This window comes from Alligator mississippiensis, chromosome 11 (assembly GCF_030867095.1).
Source record: "Alligator mississippiensis isolate rAllMis1 chromosome 11, rAllMis1, whole genome shotgun sequence".
NCBI classification, from domain to species: domain Eukaryota; kingdom Metazoa; phylum Chordata; order Crocodylia; family Alligatoridae; genus Alligator; species Alligator mississippiensis.
Window position 1 is genome coordinate 66,919,363 of NC_081834.1, and position 14,312 is coordinate 66,933,674.

Consider the following 14,312-nt stretch of genomic DNA (forward strand, 5'->3'; position numbering starts at 1 on the left):
AGCATAGTCAACCCAGCCCACCCGATCTAGTGCTGGGGATGGAGAGTCAGCTCAGCTGGGCTGAATCCCTGCCTCCCACCCCGCCCTGATCTAGAGAAATGTTGAAACAGCGTCGAAACAGCCTCACTGTTTTGACATAACAAAATGGAACAGCTGTTTCAAATCAAAATGAAATTGGAAACAGAATGCTGTTCCATCAAAACCTTGAAACTCAAGGCGAAACGGTTCCATTTAACACAGCTCTACTATCTAGATAGGTCATTTCCAGACAAAATTAATTATTTGAAAACTTGGGAGATGGAATTCCATGGATTTCAAAGGTGTCTGTGTTTCAGGTTATTTTGCAGAGCTGTATGGAATTTCTCTGATGCCATGGCATATGCAGAAGGAGGAAATCAAACTCCTGTCACTGAAATTTATCCTCCTGGGAATTGAAATTCTTCCAGAGTTGAAAATACTTCTCTTCCTTCTGTTTCTCATACACTACATTGTAACTCTGGCTGAGAGCACAGTGGTCAATCATGCTGGGATACCTGCTCTGTAGTCCCTTATTTATGGAGCAGCTCAAGAACATCCCTTCCAGCACAATAAAAAGCACTTCAGTTGAGAAAGCCCTGTGTCACCCACAAAGCTTTAAATTAGCACAGGATCTAAAGTGATTCACATGTATAGCTGGTCCATGTCCAACATTTGGGATGTTTCTTCCAAAGCAGTGAATTTTTCTCAGGCTTAACTAAATGAAAATTGTATGCAAGTTTAACCGCATTCATTACTTACCAGTATTAGTTCTTCCTCTCTACTTGGCGGAAGAGCTTGATTTTTTTTTAAATATAGCCAATGGGAGATTTCAGCACTGATGAACAGTTGAATTCTGGCTGAAATTCAGTTAGGTTGTTCAGATGATAAATTATTTCATAATCAGTGACACTATGCCATCCCTAATGAGAGCAAAAATGTTTATGTTTAGGTTTTTGTTTTTTTCCTTTTCCTTTTTATTTATTTATTTCATCCTGATATTTCAAGTGGGGTTGGGTTGTTTTTTTTTGGGGGGGGGGAGGTTTGGGGGGGCAGGGTTTGCAAGTTGCGTGCTTGCTTCTACTAATCTGTGACTTTGGCTCCATAGTAATAATTCGACATGCCCATCAGCAGAAATGTCTGGAGTATTATCATCGTTTCAAAGACAGGATAAATGATGTTTCCAGGGAGAGACTGACATTGTGTAATGCCTATAGTGTACATACAGATAAAAGCATGGGTGAAGAACCACAGCATCTTTCTGAGAATGTGTGGCTTCTTAACTGAGCAAAATGATGCTTCTTAAATTCCTCATGATACAAGATTAACTACACAACCACTACTTTGGTCTCTAGAATGAGGATGGAAGGGACCACATCAAAGATTCAACCTTTTCTTCTTCCTTCTAAGGTAAAGCAACATTTTTTCTTTTCATTTCTTGAAATAATCTTATCTCAGATTTGGGGTGGGTGGGTAGGTAGATAGATGGACAGACAAATGGATAGAGAGAGAGAGAGAGAACTTATTTGTCCACTCATGAATGTAAATGCAATAGTCAAACATGTTCCATATAAATAATGCACTGATTAGCTCTCTGTGCAATAGAAACATTAGATTGTGCTTCAATATACCAAAACGCTATCAATATTCACATTTTAAAACACCATCACTTGGACATTTGAATATACAATACTTAACTTATTTGAACACATGGATTTTTTTTAATGCTGATCCATATTCCATTTTTCACTGCAATTGAATAAAACAGAATTCAAAACCCCAAACTGGCATATTAATGTAGATAAGGACCTCGATAAAAACAATGGCATCTTGTGTGTGTCTGAAAATATTTGTCTACAGACAGGATTTAAATGACAGTTTCTTAATTTCTCGTTTCTTATAGCCAGCTTCTAATTTTCAAAATAGTTTAGTCTGGCTTAGGTCAGATATATTTTAAATTATTCTAAAAAAATGTGACTTTTATTATGCCAACAGCAACATACAGATAAATATGTAATTATAGGCAGTAGAAAATACATAATTACATGATAGCATTTCATGTGTTTATCGAAGGGATTTTGTACATTACATGATGATGTGACTTCAGAAAAAAGCAAGTCTGAATGAAACAAGCTCTTGTGATAATGGCAGAATATTCCTAATGATCTCTTCTTGGTGATGATGTTGATTCAAAAATTGAACAATGTAGACAATGCATTTTTATCCTTAGAGTCACTTTTGAATTCCAATACAAGAAACTTGCTAATAGTTAGGTGTGTTCATGTTAGAAGAGGACAGAGGGCACACCACCAGCCAAACTCAACCACCCCACATAGGGAGGGGCTGGGTCTCAGTCCACAACCTCCAGGCTGTTGATACCTGATATTCAAGAGAGAAATTAGGGTAAAGCTAGCATGGTAGCCAGATGTACCTTCCCTCCGTGACAGCTCAAGGATCGGTAGGCGTAGAATTGTTTACAGTATCCTTATCTGCTTCTCTGTCCTATAAAATGTTCCTATTATTGAATGGAGAGGTAGTGATCAGTATGAGAGTTTGGGTCCACCCAGAACAAAGTATCTGGTTCATAAATCCAGTGCCAACAGGATGCATGGCTTTCGTGGCCCCTTTCAGTTGACCTCACCATTGTCACAGCAGCCACGGATACTCTCCTGTGTGCTGCTGTAATTCAGTATGGTCAAGCATCCAGTTGCACTTGTGTCTCTTAAACTGGAGTGCAGAACCAATGTACTGAATTTTCTACGCAGTTCTCAGCCTAGTCCCAAAGTACCTAGTGTGAATTTCAATAGTGACACACATGTTCATATTTTGCATTTTGGTCTGCTCACTTGGATTTTTTCTAAAATAAGCTCTGTTTGTAGGGAGGAGGGGGAAAAGTTACTTCTTTTGTCAAATGACATTCCTAAGAGCAGGAACACTATGAATGAGGTTAATGTTATAAACTGTGTAATTTTAAAACATTATCTTCATACCTTTGAGTTAAGAGTGTAGCCTAAATAGGGCATGCTAGATGTGCCCATTTTCTTCAATCACCAATCATATCAGAGACTGTAACATGAAGATTCCCCAAACAAAAGAACCAGTGTTTGACCTCAGCGAGTTAGGAGGATGCATGATGCAGAAATGAAATGCTGTAAAACAGTTCTTATGTATCTATAACAAAAAATTTAGCCCTTTTCTCGTAATGACAAAGGTGGGGTAATGGCTTCCATGTAGGCGTACTAGAAATGAATAAGCAGGAGTCTTCACCTCCTAACTGGAACTCTAAACCACCTACATATATGGGTCTTTTTTAGGCAAGATTAGTTCCTTGAAAATTCAGGAGAGGGACTGATTCTATGATTTTCAAAGGGGGCTGTTTTCTTCAAATTATTTTACAGAGCTGTATGAAATCTCTCTGATGCCATGGCAGATGCAGAAGTAGGAAATCAAACTTCTGTCACCAAATTTATCCTCCTGGGCTTTGAAATTCTTCCAGAGTTGCAAATACTTCTCTTCCTGCTGTTTTTCATACTCTACATTGCAACCATGGTTGGGACCATCCTCATCATTGTACTCATCATAGCTGTTCAGCATCTGCACACCCCCATGTACATCTTCCTGAGGAATTTGTCCTGCTTGGAGACCTGCTATACCTGCACCCTCGTGCCCAGGATGCTGGCCAGCTTCCTTACTGGAGACAGAACCATTTCATTCTCTGGCTGCTTCATCCAATTTTTTGTCTTTGGTATGTTGATAGTTACAGAGTGCTGTCTCTTATCCGTGATGTCTTATGATCGGTACTTAGCCGTATGTAAACCACTGCATTATGCAGCCCTAATGAGTGACAGACTTTGTTTCAACCTTGCTGCTGGCTCATGGATCAGTGGATTTCTAGTTGTCTCAACCGTATATCTCTTCATGTTACAATTAAGGTTCTGTGGACCCAATCAAGTTGACCATTTCTTTTGTGACTACTTACCAGTGATTAAACTCTCCTGCAGTGACACCTTTGAGGTTGAACTTGTAGTTTTCAGCCTTGGCTGTATAGTCCTTTTGCCCCCGTTCCTTTTGACTCTCGTGTCCTATGTCTACATTATCACCACCACAGTGAGAATCCCTTCCACTACAGGGAGACAAAAGGCTTTTTCAACTTGTTCTTCACATATTATGGTGGTGACAATTTTCAATGGGTCTATAACTATAGTCTACATGTTCCCAAGAACCAACACCCTTAGAGCCCTGAACAAAATATTCTCTCTTTTCTACACTATGCTGACTCAATTGGCCAACTCTCTCATTTACAGCCTGCGAAACAAGGAAGTCAAGGAGGCTGTACGGAAAGTTGTCCACGTGTTTATGAATTGGAAAATAATGTAACCATTCCTGAACTCTATTAGCAAGTTCAAGCATAATGGAAATAACAGGAATCAGAGCTATGGAAAATGAATGGTTCCTGGCCTGGGGGTTTTGGGGAATTCTAAAAGAAGAAAAAACTTTAAAAAGATTAAATTCATTAGATACTTTTGGCATCCTGTTCTAATGGATGGATTGTCCTAAAATCATAGTGTTCGTTTAACATTTTTCCATATAAGAATAGTGAATAGATTTCTGTGCATTAAGCCAATGTACACCCTTCTTTTTCAATTGGAGGATTCCTACACTTAGGCCCAGATATCAGTCTCCCTGCACATTTCATGCAGTGGATGTGTGTGGGGGCAGTTATTGAGGAGTAGCTGCTGTGGTACAGATTTAGCCTCTTTGACTCATTGTTCACACACTTTTACAGAAATCTTCAGTTTACTTTGTCCAGAAAATGTCTGGAACTCACTTGAAGAGAGTCTACAAGAACCTTACTCCATCTCTATCTCACTGACAGACAGTTCATTGTAAAAATGTGCTTCATGTAATTCACACCTGAATCTGTATAAGATTACACTATGCCCTGGTGAATCAATGACAGAATGACTAAAATAGAGGCTCTGGGTATAACCAATGACAAGGACTTGTAACGGATATAACTGCTGTTCCATGAATAACAGGCTAGAATGATATATGTTTTTTGTCTGTCTGAACCTTGCCTTCTCTGCCTGAACGTGGGAATTATAGTGCTGAACAAACTGGGGCATTTAGGAACTAAGTTATCTAATATTCTGTTGAGATCCTCAGAAGTAAAATTAATATAATAGAAATGCCTGACTACCAATTATAAATTGGACAGAGGTCACTGGCAGGCAGCCCTGGTTTGGAGAGTGAGGCAGGAAAAAGATGTGAGGAGGAGAAGGGGCATGGAACAGCTCTGATCCACCCCATGGGGCTTTGGGATATGGCAGCGAGGGAGGGGTGGCAGTACTAAAATAGTAAAGTGTTTACAGCTGTTTAATTATCCGGGTGTGCTTCTGCTCTGGTTGGTGTACCGTAATGGCATCTACCCATAGGAAACAAATACTTATCCTCTATTATTCCAAAGATGATGAGAGTGCCCGAATAATCAGGCTATAGACTCAGGGTCTCTTGGAAAAGGCCCAGGCTACAAAGTTCAATTAACAAATAAAAGTGAGATTGTCCCTCTTACAGCGTCCCTTTAATAGCACACCCCTCTTTTCTCTTAGCAAACCATTGGGCAGCCAACCACAGAACTGTGAAAGCACAACCATGCCTTCATCTGGTTGCCCCCCAGGATCAGAGCAGATTAAGTGGAGCCCCTAAGATCTGGCCAGATCTGGTCATTCATATAATTATGGAGCTTCTAGGGCAGCTCCTTTTTGCTGACCTCATTCCTACAAGACAAATGGTTTATATTCATTTAGCCGGAAGCGGGAGATGGGCTGGCTTCTGCCGTGCTGCACAGTACAGGATGGACTGGGATGGGTCCTGCCACATGGGATGGGTCCGGTGTGCAGTACCGGTAAAGGGAAGTGGGGGCTGGACCAGCTTCTGTGATGCTGCACTGGACAGGCCTGGCTAGGCCGGTGCCAGTTAGAGGAAGGGAGGCTGGGACGGCTTTTGCCACCACATGAGATGGGCCCAGGGTGCAACACTGGTGAAGGGAAGGGGAGCTTGGCCAGCTTCTGCCATGCTGTGCGATACAGGACAGGATGAATTGGGTGCTGCTGCACAGGTGAGAGGAGAGAGGGGTTCGTCTGGCTTCTGCCATACCATGCGGAAAAGGACAGGCTGGGCCAGGTCCTGCCGTGCAGGTGAGAGGAAGGTAGGGCTTGGCCATCTTATGCCATGCTGCACACTAGAGGATGAGCTGAGCTGGGTCCTGCTGCATGGGATGGGCCTGGCTGGCCTGGCACCAGTGAGGGGAAGGGAGGCTGGGCCAGCTTCTGCCATGCTGAGAGGGGAAGGATGGGCTGAGCCGGGTCCTGCTGTGCAGGTAAGGGCAAGGGCGGGCTTCTGCTGTGATGTGCGGGTCCCAGCCCTGCAGCTGGGAACCCTGTGCTGTTGAGAGGGGATGGGCCTGGCTGTGCAGTCCTGACCTTGTAGCTGGAATCATAGGCCACACCTGGTTACCTGGCCACGTTCCCCCAATCATCTGGGTGGCTGTTAAAACAAGGACATCTAAATAACTGGTAAGGACTGAGGCCAGGGCAAGGGCAATGCTCTGAGATGTGCTGGTTAAGAGACAAACTTAGAAAAGTGTAAATGGATATTTAAAAAAAAATATATTTATATCTCTAATATCACCACTCCACAAAAGAATAAAAATGAGGATATAAGACATCAAAGAGGAAGGTAGACACTGAATGCTGAATACTCAACAAAGAATGGACCTATAAATATATATATATAATTTATTTATTCATTTATTTATTTATTAACAAAGTGAGTGGAAAAGCTGTTTGCTTAATTTGCAAAGAAAGTGTGGCAGTAGTATTCAAAGAATACAATTTGAATTGGCATTTTGAAACCAAGCATGCATTCATATATGAAAAATTGTCTGCCCAAGAAAAAGCAAGGAAAGATGAGGAGATGATTGCTCCAATACAGAAAAAAAACATTTTTTTTCCCCACAAAAGCATTGGCAGCAAAGGAGGGATTACAAAGTTAGTAACTTGGGGGTCATCATTGACCCCAAGATGACCATAAGCCACCAATGTAATGTCACAGCTGGTAAAGCAAACAAAACTCTGCCTTTGACCCATAGATGTTTCTCAAGTAAATCTCAGGATGTTATCCTCCTGCTGTACTCGGCCTTGGTGAAGCTGCAGTTGACGTACTGCATCCAATTCTGGGCTCCACAATTTTAAAAGGATGTGGAAAAGCTTGAGAGAGTCCAGAGGAGAGCCACACACATGACCAGAGGACAAGAAAACAGGCCATATGATGAGAGGCTGAGAGCCATGGGACTCTTCAGCCTGGAAAAGTGCAGACTCAGGGGGACCTGGTGGCTGCCTATAAATATATAAGTGGTGTACATCAGGGTCTGGGGGAAACACCTGTTCACCAAAGTGCCCCAAGGGATGACAAGGTCAAATGGTCACAAACTCCTCCAAGAGCAATTTAGGCTGACTTTTCTCTCCAATTCGAGGATTTTTGAATGAAAGAAAAAGACTTTATTTTGCTCTCTTCACCTTTCATACATATGTGAGAAGACATTTTCTGTAATGAAAGTCATCAAATCAAATCTTAGATCTTTGATGAGTGGTGACCACCTTGAAGCAGTGCTCTGCATTGCAACAGCAGACATGACACCTGACATTGATTTCCTGGTTAATGCACAGTAGAGGATTCATTCTTCACATTGAGTTTGTTTGTTTGTCTTGAAGTTACTTTTCAATATTGTAACAGGGCCCCTTCCCTGTTACTAGAGAGATTGGGATGTTGATGGTTTTCTTGCATGAAGACATTTTTTACTATGTGAGGCCCCGACTCCAGACGCAGAGGCAGAGGAACAGCAGGAGTCCAAACATGAAGGAGTTCCCTGCAGAGATGGAGACTGACTTGATGGAGAGCCAGAGAAGAGTGACCTGGAGACATGCCTGATCTAGAGAGATTGGCAGTGAGGCACTAAAGAAGCAGCTATGTTCCAAAGCTTTTTGGCTTTACTTTTGGTTGGGACTTGAAGCAAACTACCCAGGGTGAAGTAAACCTGTGACAGGACACTTTTGTTTGAGAGAGGCCAGCTAAGACCTGAAGTCTGTAGTCCTGAATAGTGGGCTCAGAGCTAATAGATGCAGCTAGAGCAAAAGTGGACAGGGGTGAAGGGAACCCCATCCAGATAAGGGCCAAGTAACTGAGAGCCCATTCCTCCGATGAAATGGTCCCTAGGCAGTACTCGTGAATGCCTGATTGGTGAAGTGGCCCCAGTGAGGGGGCAGCAGGGTGAGATGCCCCAAGAGAAGGGGCGGTGATGAGAGCCCCATTTAAGGGGGGAGGTGTGTGGCAGTGCACTGGGTGTGCCTGCCACTTTAAGGGCCTGGAGCGGGCAGCCTCCAGGTGCCTGATGAGGGCAGCCATTTTAGAGGCAAGGGCTGCCTATATAAGCAAGGCAGTTTAGCTGCTGGAGGCTAGGCAGTAATATTGTCTGGCTGAAGGGCTGCTGTGAGTGACCTGGAGGTAAGGGGGAGCTGCAAGGTGTTGGTAAGGAGGCTCCTGGTCCTGGGCATGACCTGAGACTGCACCCTGCTGGGAGTGGGTGGTCTGGTGGGGCTCTCAGTGGTGCGGGAGCCCCCAGGAAATGCCAGGTCAGTTATCACCCCGGTGAAAGGCAGGTTGGGGTGCCTTAACCCCTAGCTCCCACCACCACTGGGTGGGTTACCCATGTGTTTGTTGGAGGGGCCTAGAGGGCCAGTGTTGTGAGGGGCCCAGAGAGGGCAGACCCTGGGAGTGAGAGTGATGTGGGTGTGGTGTTGCGGTTGCCCCAAGAGGACGGGGAGTAGTGGCATGGTGAGGCCCAGAGATGGAGTGAGCGGCTAGAGACCCAGCCCGAAGGGGAGAGTACCCTCGACTGGCCCAAGCTGGGGCCAGGACTACGGTAGTCAAAAGGGCCGGGGGCCCACTGCGAGGGATGCCCGAGAGCCAGGGGCCTGGGGTCCCAACTGACCTGGAGGTGGGCCAGGGCAAGTGGCCAAAGGTCCTGGGGGGACCACACCTGAGAGGGGAAACTGGCTTCGGGGGGGGGGCTAGGTAGCCCGGATGAAGGCAGAGAGGCTGCCTGAGAGGAGAGGATCATAGAGGGGTCCTGTACGGATGATTCTGGGGCCCAGTGTGGGGCCGGTGATTATAGCAACACCAAGATGCCATCTGCGAGGCTTGGGCTGTGGTATTAGGGGAGGTCGGAGCCGCAGAGCGCCCCTTGGCATCGGGGCATTACAATGGGCAGCCTCCTGCTTAATTGACATTGATATATGAATCAATTATCATCAAAGGCGTGGTGGGTGAGATAGGTGGGCGGTTGCCCAGAGACAGGTGGGCGGGCCATGAAGAGCTCGGCCCCGAGTAGGCCCCCGTCACGGTGACAGGCGGGTGGGCCACAGAGTTCCTCCCCAGGAGGCCCCCTGTCACAGACACCAAGATTTGGGGTGAGGTGGGCATGCTAGAAGGGAAGGACAGATTACAGCAGAATCTGGACAGGGTACAGGGGTGGACAAATGTCAGTATTGAATCCTATCCTATTTTCAAGTGCAGGGTGCTGCATTTGGGCAGTAGGAACCAGCAGCATACCTATAGGCTGGGGAACTCCCTTCTCAAAAACACGGTGTCAGAAAGAGATCTTGGAGTCCACAGTCAGCAGGGCTAACCATACCTGGTCATGCATTCACAGGTGCATCACAAGCAGGGCCAAGGAGGTGATGCTCCCCCTCTGTGACCCTGATCAGGCCGCAGTTGGAGTACTGCATCCAGTTCTGGGCGCCGCACTTCAGGAGGGATGTAGGCAGCATTGAGAGGGTCCAAAGGAGGGCCACCCGCATGGGTCCAGGGACAGCAGGGCAGACCCTATAAGGAGAGGCTACAGGACCTGAACCTGTTCAGCCTTCACAAGAGAAGGCTGAGGGGGGACCTGGTGGCCATTTATGAACTTACTAGGGGGGACCAGCGGGTTTTGGGAGAGACCTTGTTCCCCCAAGCAACCTCACATGAAGTTTTCTTGCAATGACTCCTTTTCCATAAATGCTATTTAGAGCACAAATAGCAAGTCATCTAATGGGAAAGAGGACTAGAAAAGGACCCCCACCTCCAGCCCTTCCTGGCCAGTTCTCCTAACAACTGAGGCCCTCTAAAAAGGGGAAGCAGCAATGCACCACAGCATGGCACGGTTCTGTAGCCCCTGGCCAGGACTGAGTGCTTGTGTGTACACCTTCAGATTTTCCACGGGAAGTGCTTAGACTGTAACTCAAGGAAGACAGCATACAGGTATGTTTTAGGTGTGGGTGAGAGTAGCCTGTGATTTCATTTCAGAGTGGTAATCCTTATTCTGACACAACTGTGTCCAAACAGTACTTGTTGGGGCAGGTGGGAGGTCACAGTTCAGAAAAGAAAGACTTTTTAGCAACTCTGTGAAGGTTCCCCAGGAGGCAGGCCCCAAGGCCAGGACAGGATGGGTAGCAACCAGTTGGCCATTTTATTCCAGAAAATTACTTGCAGTATCCTCCAGGGAGATTCGAGAAACATACAGAGGATCCAGAGCAAGAGCATCAGGGGTTAGAATAAATAGCATCCTGCGAGCTTCCAGAATGTGCAGCAGCTTCTAAGAGGTAATACAGTACTTTGATTTGAAGCTAGCAATTCTCATAAATCATTAACAGTGGTTCCACGTGTAATTATTGCCATTCTAGAATCGGCACCTGCTGCCACAGCTGTTCTAATGGATCAAAAAAAGCTCAGAACTTTTCATGCAAAAGGAAGAGGTAAACCAAACAGTAATTACTTGGAGACCTGGTCCTATGCTCCAAAAGAAGAGTTGTTGCAGTATAGTGGTGCTTTAAGATGGAGCACCACCAAGATAGGTGTGTCAAAGTGGTGAGGACAGGGGATCTCCCAGGCCAGTCACAGATCTGTTTTCCAGGCAGTGAGGATTCTTCAGGCCACTTCTGAATGTCTTGGCGTGATGACACCAGCCAACAACACGTTCGTGGATCACTTCCACATTCTAAAGAAGACAGAACAGTCCCTCATGGCCCCCCACAAGCAGTAGACAGAGAGCATTCAGGCCATGCTGCAGCTTTTCCACATGGCCCTTTGCAACAGAAGAAGAAGTCTACACAGCAGTGGCACAAATGTCCCTTGCCCAGGGCAGATCTTCTCATCTGATACCCAGGACACTTCCCAACAGCAACAAGAAGTCAAACAGGTCTTCCTGCTCCTGATGAGCTACCACCACCTCCCAATCATACCAAAATATTTGCACAGCTGTCTCGCCCGCACACAGTGCAGACCACATAGCTTCTTAGTCAGTCACACTCATCTCTCTCTCCTTCCCTCCAGGCCCTTTCCAACCAACCCAACCAGATGTCCCACAGACTTATCATGCTCTGATGCATCTCAGCCCCATCTACATCTAAAGTCACTATCATTACCTGGGGGCTCAGGGATGCTGGTTCAGGATCAGCTCTCCTTGACTTGACAGGCTCTTGGGCACTTCCCTTCAGAGGAAAGCAACACAGTGTGGGGCCCCAGCTCCTTTAACCCTCCATTCAACCAAGCAGCAATTCTGGGCCACCTCTCTAGCCCAAGAAACTCCTCCCTGTCCTCCATGACCCCCTAGACTGTAATGGCAGGGGAGTGTGCAAACTTTCTGGGATCACACCTCCCCTTTCTTCCTCCCTGATTTCACTCTTACCCTACCCATTTATTTGTCTATAGTGTTTAATAAAAACTTTGATTAGTTTATAATAAAAGCTGATTTGGGTTTATAAAGAAGCAAGAGAATGGTACTCAACTTATGGTTGAGCTTATGACTATGGTGCCTTCATCTCACCACACAGTACAGCGCCAGGGTTCACTATGTTCTCCCTCACAGGAATGCCCTAAAGGCCACGCTATTCCAGAGCCTCAGTCTGTGGGTTGTGGTACTGCCTGGGGAGCCTGTGCAGCCCATGCCATGGCAACATTTGGTTTCTTGGCTCACACATGATGTAAGTGTTCATGATAATGCAGGAACATCCTTCAGTGCTCCCCACTATGGCTTAACATGCCTAACATGTAATTTCTTCTCACAGAAGAGCTGTTCAGATAATCAGTGAATTGCCCCAGATGCTGCATAAGTCAGGGGAGAAGTATGTATACTGGGTACTCAAGAAGAAGCCCTCCAGATGGGAAAAAGTCCATTCCTTCCACTTCTATGTTGGTACTGGCACATGCTAACACTCTCCGTATTAACCATCAGCACCAACCTGGTGTACGCAAAGACTTTAGCGTAATGAACTTTGACTGAATACCTTATGGTTACTTGTGTGACTTGTCTTCAGGGTTTCATGATGGTCTGCAGCAGGATGGAGAATAAGCATTTGAAGCGAGTGTGTAAGAACCGATAGTTCATCAGGTGCAAGATGGGAGGGTGGGTACCAATGATAGGTCTACATTAGATCAGGAAGCTCATCCCAGGTATTATCCCCCTGGAGGAAATGCAGATCCAGCACCCTCTGAATGGCACAGCTTACCTCCTCTTTGGGTGATGTGGTCATGGATTCGTCCACCCTTTCCTAACAGACGAGAGTCTATCAAGATGCCAGTGTCACACTTAAATTGGGGGCATGGTCCTAAAGTGTTGAAAATAGCTCAGTACAGCTCTCCAGCGAGGTGGCCATACTCAACCTGAACATCTGTTACCATTGCCCATCCCCCCCCGGCTTCCAGCAATATCTACTCTGACTTATAACTATGACTTAGTGGGGCTAACAGAGACCTGGTGGCTATGACTTAGTGGGGCTAACAGAGACCTGGTGGGATTCATCCCATGACTGGGCGGTACATATTGAGGGCTATAGATTGTATAGAAAGGACAGGCCGGGGAAGAAAGGGGGGGGGGGGGTTGCACTTTATGTCAGGGAGCAATATACATCAACCCTCATCAAGACAGAATCCGAGGTTGAGGAAGTAGAAGGATTGTGGGTTAGGCTACATGGGGGGCAAGGAGAAAGGGATTTGTTGGTAGGGGTCTGCTACAGACCCCCACACCAAGGGGAAGAAATAGATGCGGGGCTCCTGAGGCAACTCTCGGAGACCATAAGAGCTAAAGAGGCGGTAGTCATGGGGAACCTAAACTACCCGGACATCTGCTGGGAGACACAGACAGCAAGGTCCCACCGCTCATGCAGGTTTCTAACCTGTGTACAGGACCTCCACCTGACACAGGAGGTACACGGTACCACTAGGGGGAATGCCATACTGGAACTGGTATTGGCAACAGGGGATGACATGATAGGGGACCTCCAGATCGGTAGCCATTTGGGAGACAGTGATCACCTAATAATAGAATTCAACATAAGACGTCAAGTGGGTAAGGTAACTAGTAGGGTGAAAGTGCTAGACTTTAGGAAAGCTGATCTCAATGCACTCAGGCGATTAGTCAAGGAAGCACTGCAGAGTAGGAGTTTTGAAGGGATGGGAGCCCAAGAAGGGTGGCTGTGCCTTAAGGAAACGATCCTTCGGGAACAAAGCAAGATGATCCTCGAGCGAGGCAAAAAAGGGAAAGGGGCCAGGAGGCTTCAATGGCTGACCAGAGAAATCCAGGGCAGCCTAAGGGCCAAAAGGGGAGCACATAAAAAGTGGAAACAGAGTGAGATCACTAAAGATGAATATACCTCCTCTGCTCATGCTTGTAGGGAGGCAGTTAGACGGGCCAAAGCTACCATGGAGCTGAGGATGGCAACCCAAGTAAAAGACAACAAGAAGTTGTTTTTTAGATATATTGGGAGTAAAAGGAAGGCCCACGAAGGAATAGGACCACTGCTAAATGGGCAGAAACAATTGGTGACAGACAGGGGGGACAAGGCTGAACTCCTCAACGAGTTCTTTGCCTCAGTGTTCCTAAGTGAGGGGCACGACAAGTCTCTCACTGGGGTTGTAGAGAGGCAGCAGCAAGGTGCCAGACTTCCATACGTAGATCCTGAGGTGGTGCAGAGTCATTTGGATGAACTGGATGCCTTTAAGTTGGCAGGCCGGGATGGGCTCCATCCGAGGGTGCTGAAGGCACTGGCCAACATCATTGCAGAGCCACTGGCGGGAATATTCGAATGCTCATGACGCACGGGCCAAGTCCCGGAGGACTGAAAAAGGGCTAACATGGTCCCCATTTTCAAAAAGGGGAGGAAGGAGGACCCAGGCAACTATAGGCCGGTCAGTCTCACCTC

At 46.2% G+C, this 14,312-nt stretch overlaps 1 long non-coding RNA gene across 1 annotated transcript; it reads left to right on the forward strand.

Moving 5' to 3' along the window:
* The first annotated feature begins 8,533 nt into the window (after positions 1–8,533).
* On the forward strand, positions 8,534–12,659 carry LOC132243922 (uncharacterized). Its single transcript, XR_009455482.1, has 4 exons — positions 8,534–8,577; positions 10,592–10,715; positions 10,797–12,095; positions 12,180–12,659. It is a non-coding gene; the product is annotated as an uncharacterized LOC132243922 (long non-coding RNA).
* Positions 12,660–14,312: the final 1,653 nt, after the last annotated feature.